This window comes from Sus scrofa, unplaced genomic scaffold (genome assembly GCF_000003025.6).
Source record: "Sus scrofa isolate TJ Tabasco breed Duroc unplaced genomic scaffold, Sscrofa11.1 Contig2307, whole genome shotgun sequence".
NCBI classification, from domain to species: Eukaryota; Metazoa; Chordata; class Mammalia; order Artiodactyla; family Suidae; genus Sus; species Sus scrofa.
The window spans coordinates 27,465-34,187 of record NW_018085069.1 but is presented as its reverse complement, the minus strand read 5'-3'; positions in this window follow the sequence as shown (position 1 = coordinate 34,187).

Below are 6,723 nucleotides of genomic sequence, written 5' to 3'. Positions count from 1 at the left end.
AAGTGGTTGTGTTTACTTTGAACTCTTCCCACCCCAAACTATCCTCACATATTTCCTAGAGTTGTATCAAGACTGAGAGATAGCTGGGGAGCCAGGGACGAATAAGCCAAACAATGCTATTCTCCTTCCCCAAACCATTCTCAGACTCAAGTTTACCAAAATCAACCATTTATAACAATTATCTGAATCAAGAGACATAACTAGTCAATCACCTGGAAAGAACTCCAAGAGTTCAATGGCCACACTATAAGGTAAGTACGTTTTGTTTTGAAGGAACCGTCTCTTTTCCAGAGTGGCTCTATTCCCACCAGCAATATAGGAGAGATCTAGTTTCTCTGCATCTTCATCAGGATTTGGTATGACCACTACTGTTTAGTAAAGCAGCTCTAATGGGTGCATTGACTCAGTCTATGCCTTTTAATTAGAGGGTTTGGTCCACTTACACCTGATGTAATGATAATATAAGTGGATTGAGTTCTACCATTTTACCCTTTCCCTCCTGTTTCTTTTGGTCCTCTTGTTCTACTTTCTTTTAAGTAATTGAATACATGCAACATTCTGCTTTAATTCCTCTGTTAGCCTTTTAGATGTATTCCCTAGCATATTTTTTAGCAGTTATTCTAGGCATTGTAACATGCACCATTATGTCCTGAGTCTCCTCTAGCTTCTACCTAAATTAAGTTCCTGTGAAGTATCTTCAAATTGTTGTGATTTACTTTTTTAATTACTCAATGAATTTTATTACATTTATAGTTGTACAATGATCATCACACCCTGATTTTATAGCATTTCCATCCCAAACCCCCAGCGCATCCCCCACTCCCCCCAACCGGTCTCCCTTGGAAACCATAAGTTTTTCAGAGTCTGTGAGTCAGCGTCTGTTCTGCAAAGAGGTTCATTCTGTCCTTCTTTGAAGAGTCCACATGTAAGTGATAGCATTTGATGGTGCTGTCTCATTGTCTGACTGACTTCACTTAGCATGATTTTTAGGTCCTCCATGTTGCTGCAAATGCTGTTATTTCTCTCCTTTTACCGGCTGATATATCCCATTGTGTAATGTACCGTCTTCTTTTCCACTCTCTGTCATGGACATTTAGGTTGTTCCTGTTTGGCTGTTGATATAGTGCTGCATGAACATTGCAGCTCATGTACTTTTCAAGTCATGGTTTTCTTCTGGATCAAGGGTAATTCTTTTTTAGTTTTCTGAGGATCTTCTTCTTTTACAGTGGTTACACAGTTTACATTCCCCAAGTGTATAGGTTTCCTTTTCCACACCCTCTGCGATTTATTGTTTGTAGCTTTTTGATGATGGCTTCTGGCCGGTGGTCTCATAGAGGTTGGTTTGATTTCTTAATTATGGGTGATGTTGAATTTTTCATGTTTTTTGGCCTATATGTTTCTTCGGAAAATTGTCTGTTTAGATCTTCTGCCATTTTTTGATGGGGTGCGGTGTTTTGTTGTTGTTGTTAGCTTCAGAAGGTGTTTAAATTTGGAGTTTAATTTGTCAGTTCTTCATTTGCAAAGATTCCCCATCTGTGAGTTGTCTTTTTGTTTTTTAGTGTTTTTTGTGCAGAACTTTTAATTTAATTAGTCCATTTGTTTATTTTTTTTTTATTGTCATTCTCTGAGGTAGATCTGAGAAATATTGCTGTGTTTTGTGAGGTTTTGCCTACTTTCCACTAAGCTTTTTTTTAGTTTATCCATTTTGAGTTCATTTTTGTGCATGTGTTGGAAGGGTTCTAACTTCATTCTTTTCCATGTGGTGTCCAGCTTCCAAGCACACTTATTGAAGGGACTGTCTTTTCTCCATTGGATGTTCCTGCCTCCTTTTTCATAGATTAGTGACTGTAGTGCGGGGTTTAATTCTGGCTCTATCTGTTCATATTCTTTCTGTCTTTGTGCCTGTACCACATGGTTTTGATGACTGTAGCTTGTAGTATAATCTGAAGTCAGGGAGCCTGATTCCTCCAGCTCCAGTTTTCTTTCTCAGGGTGGCTTTGGCTGTTCTGGGTCCTTCGTGCTTCCAAACAAACTTTAAGATATGTTGTCCTAGTTCTGTGAAATATGTCCTTGGTACTTTGATAGGGATTGCATTGAATCTGTAGATGGCCTTGGGTAGTAGAGTCATTTTGATAATGTTGACTCTTCCAATCCAAGAGCATGGTATAGCTTTCTATCTGTTTGTGTCATCTTTGATTGACTTCATCAGTATCTTACTAACTCGGCGTACAGGTCTTTTGTCTCTTTAGGTGGGTTTATTCCTAAGCATTTTATTCTTGTTGATGTGATGGTAAATGGGGTTGTTTCCCTAATTTCTCATTCTGATCTTTTGTTGTTAGTATGTAGAAATACAGCCGTTTTCTCTGTATTAATTTTGTTTCCTGTGACTTTGCCAAGTTCATGGAAGAGCTCTAACAGTTTTCTGGTAGAGTCTTTAGGATTCTTTAGGTATGGTATCATGCCATCTGCAAATAGTGATAGTTTTACTTCTTCCTTTCCAATTTGGATTCCAATTGTCTCTTTTTCTTCTCTGATTGCTGTGGCTGGGGCTGCCAAAACTATGTTGAATAATAGTGGCAAGAGCAGACATCCTTGCCTTGTTCCCGATCTCAGCAGGAATTTTTTCAGCTTTTCACCATTGAGGATGTTGTTAGCTCTGGGTTTGTCATATATGCCTTTATTATGTTGAGGTAGCTTCCATCTATGCCCACATGCTGAAGGCGTTCTATCAGAAATGGGTGTTGGATTTTGTCAAAGGCTTTTTCTGCATCTATTGAGAGGATCATATGGTTTTTATTCTTCAGTTTGTTAATGTGGGGAATCACACTGATTGATTGGCTGATATTGAAGAATCCTTGCATCCCTGGGATAAACCCCACTTATCATAAGGTACAATCCTTTTAATGTATTGTTGGATTTGGTTTGCTGGTATTTTGTTGAGGATTTTTGCATCTATGTTCCTCAGGGACATTGGCCTGTAATTTTCGTTTTTTGTGGTATCTTTGTCTGGTTTTGGTAGCAGGGTGATAGTGACCTCATGGAATGAGTTTGGGAGTGTTCCTTCCTCAATAGTTCCAAAGTATTGTTTGGAATGTTTCAGAAGGAGAGGTGTTAGGTCTTCTCTAAATGTTTGACAGAATTCGCCTGTGAAGCCATCTGGTCCTGGATTTTTATTTGTTGGTAGTTTTTTCATCACCGTTTCAATTTCAGTACTTGTGATTTGTCCATTCATCTTTTCTATTTCATCTTGGTTTAGTCCTGGAAGATGGTACTTTTCTAGGAATTTGTCCTTTTCTTCTATGTCGTCCATTTTATTGGCATATACTTGCATATAGTAGTCTCTTTTGATCCTTTGCATTTCTGTGGTGTCTGTTGTACCTCCTCCTTTTTCATTTCTAATTTTATTGATTTGAGTCCTCTCTCTTGTTTTCTTCTTAAGTCTGGCTAAGGTTTTCTTTTTATCAATTTTGTTGATCTTTTCAAAGAACCAGCTTTTGTTTCACTGATCCTTTCTACGGTTTTTTTGTTTCTGTTTCATTGATTTCTGCTCTGATCTATATGATTTCTTTCCTTCTGCTAACTTTCAGTCTTCTCTGTTCTCTCTCTAGGTGCTTTAGATGAAAGTTAGGTGGTTTATTTGAGCTTTTTCTTGTTTCCTGAGGTAGGTTTGAATTGCTGTACACTTCCCTCTTAGAACTGCTTTTGCCGCATCCCATAGGTGTTGGAGTGTTTTGTCTTTCTTGTCATTTGCTTCTAGGTATTTTTTAATTTCCCCTTTGATTTCTTCAGTGATGCATTGGTTGTTTAGTAGCATGTTGTTCAGTCTCCACGTGTTTGTGTTTTTTGCAGTTTTTTTCTTTTTGTTGATTTCCAGTCATATAGCATTGTGGTCAGAAAAGATGCTTGATATGATTTCAATTTTCTTAAAGTTACCGAGGTGGGATCGATGTGATCAATCCTAGAGAATGTTCTGTGTGCATTTGAGAAGACTGTGTATTCTGTTGCTTTTGGATAGACTGTCCTATAAATATCTATTAAGTCCATCTGGTCTAATGCTTCATTTAGGGCCCTTTTTCCTTGTTGATTTTCTGTCTGGATGATCTGTCTATTACTGTAAGTGGGGTGTAAAGATCCCCCACTATGACTGTGTTATTGTCAATTTCTCCTTTTAAGGTTGTTTGCTGTTGCCTTATATATTAAGGTGATCCTATGTTGAGTGCATATAGATTTACAATTGGTGCATATTCTTCCTGGATTGATCCTTTGATCATTATGTACTGTTCTTCTTTGTCTCTTATAATATTCTTTATTTTAAGGTCTATTTAGTCTGATATAAATGTTGCTACTCCAGCTTTTTTTTAATATATGTATGTTTACATGGAATATTTTCTTCCGGCCTCTCACGTTCCTATTTGTATGTGTCCCTAGAAGTGAAGTGGGTCACCTGAAGACAGCATATACATGGGCCTGTTTTTGTATCCGTTCAGCCAGTCTATGTCTTTAGGTTAGGGCATTTAGTCTATTTGCATTTAAGGTAATTATTGATATGTATGTTCTTATTGCCTGTTTATTAACTGTTTTGGATTTGTTTTGCTTGCTCTTTTTTCTTCCCTTTCTTTCTGTTCTCTCCTCTTGTGGTTTGATAACTATCTTTACTGTTGTATTTGAGTTGATTTTTCTCATTTGTGTGTATCAGTTGTAGATTTTTGGTTTGCAGTTACCCTCAAGTTTTGATATAGGAGCTATATGTACATACGAGATTGTTTTAAGTTGTTGGTCTCTTAAGTGCAAGTGCATCCCCAGTGTCCTGCATTTGTACCCTCCTTTCCTCATGATTTCTGGTTTTGGTCGCATATTTGTGCATGGGTGATTTCCTACATTTCCTGTGCATATGCCTTTACTGGTGATCCTTGTCATTTGAGGTGTTTTTGTTTCTGGTTGTAGCCTTTTCTTTTCTGCCAAGAGACGTTCCTTTAGTATTTGTTGTAAAGCTGCTTTAAGGTTTCTGAATTCTCTTAGCTTTTGCTTGTCTGTAAAGCTTTTGACTTCTCCTTCAAATCTGAATGAAAGCCTAGCTGGGAAAAGTAATCTGGGTTGGAGGTTTTTTCCTTTCATCACTTTAAGTATATCATGCCACTCCCTCTGGCCTACAGTGATTCTGCTGAAAAATCTGCTGACAACTTTATTGGGGTTTCCTTGTGTGTTATTTGTTTCTTTTCCCTAGCTGCTTTTGGTATATTCTCTTTGTCTGTAATCTTTTTTTTTTTTTTTTTTTTTCAATTTTATTTTCCCACTGTACAGCAAGGGGGTCAGGTTATCCTTAGATGTATACATTGCAATTACAGTTTTTCCCCCACCCTTTCTTCTGTTGCAACACGAGTACCTAGACATAGTTCTCAATGCTATTCAGCAGGATCTCCTTGTAAATCTATTCTAGGTTGTGTCTGATAAGCCCAAGCTCCCGATCCCTCCCACTCCCTCCCCCTCCCTTTGATCTTGGTCAGTTTGATTAAGATCTCTCTCAGGGTGTTCCTCCTTGGGTTTATTTTACATGGTACTTGTTGCTTCCTGGATTTCAGCAAGTGCTTCCTTTCCCATGTTATGGACATTTTTGGCTATTGTCTCTTCAAATATTTTTTCTGTCCTTTTCGCTCTCTCTTCTCCTTCTGGCACCCATATAGTACAGTTATTGGTGCATTTAACATCGTCCCAGATTTCCCGTAGATTGTCTTCAGTTCTTTTCAGTCTTTTTTCTCTTTTCTGTTCTGCATCAGTAGTTTCCACTAGGCTGTCCTCCCCCTCACTTATTTGTTCTACTGCCACCTGTATTCTGCTGTTGCTTGCTTCTAATGAATTTTTCATTTCCGTTATTTTATGTTGCATCTCTGCTTGCTTACGTTTTCAATCTCCTATTTCTCTGCTCACCATTTGCTGTAAATTATCAATCTTCGCCTCCAGTCTATTTCCAATGTCCTGCATCATCTTCACTATTATCGTTCTAAAGGCTTTTTCCTGGAGGCTGATACTCTCCAGATCACTTAGCTGTCTTTCTGTTTTGTTTCGTTTTTCCTTGCTCCCTTACCTGAGTTATAGCTTTCTGCATTTTCATTTTTTAGGTTTTTGGTGTGATCTCCTTTTTGCAGACAATAGAGTTGTAGCCTCTCTTCCTTCTGATGTCTGCCCCGATTGTGGCTAAAGATGGTAAGGGTGGCTTGCTCTAGTCTTCCTGATGGGAAGGTGGATCTGATTCTTATCCCTCTGGTGGGTGGGCCTTTGGCTCCTGGTGAGATTAGAGGCAGCCTGATTACTGATGGGTGGGGCTGTGATCCCACCTGGATGATCCTTTGGCCTGGGCCTTCTCAGCACGGATGGGTCAAGCCAGATTTTCCCAAAATGTCCACCTCTAGAGGAACACACACTGATGAGTATTCCAGAAACATCTCCTCCCATCTTCTTCCCCCACAGCAAGCCACAGACAGCCCCCATTTTCCCAGGAGATCCTCCAAGCACTGCAGTGAGATCCAACCCAGATTCCTATGGAGTCCCTGGGACCCAGGGCACATGAAAAACCGTGTGCCCCTTTCAAGAATGAGGTCTCTGTTTCCCCCAGTCCCATGGAGCTCCTGTGCACACGCCCCACTGGCCTTCAACGCCAGATTCTCCAGGGGCTCTTGCTCCCAATGCCAGATCCCAGGCATGGGGACCTGATATGGGGCTCAGTAC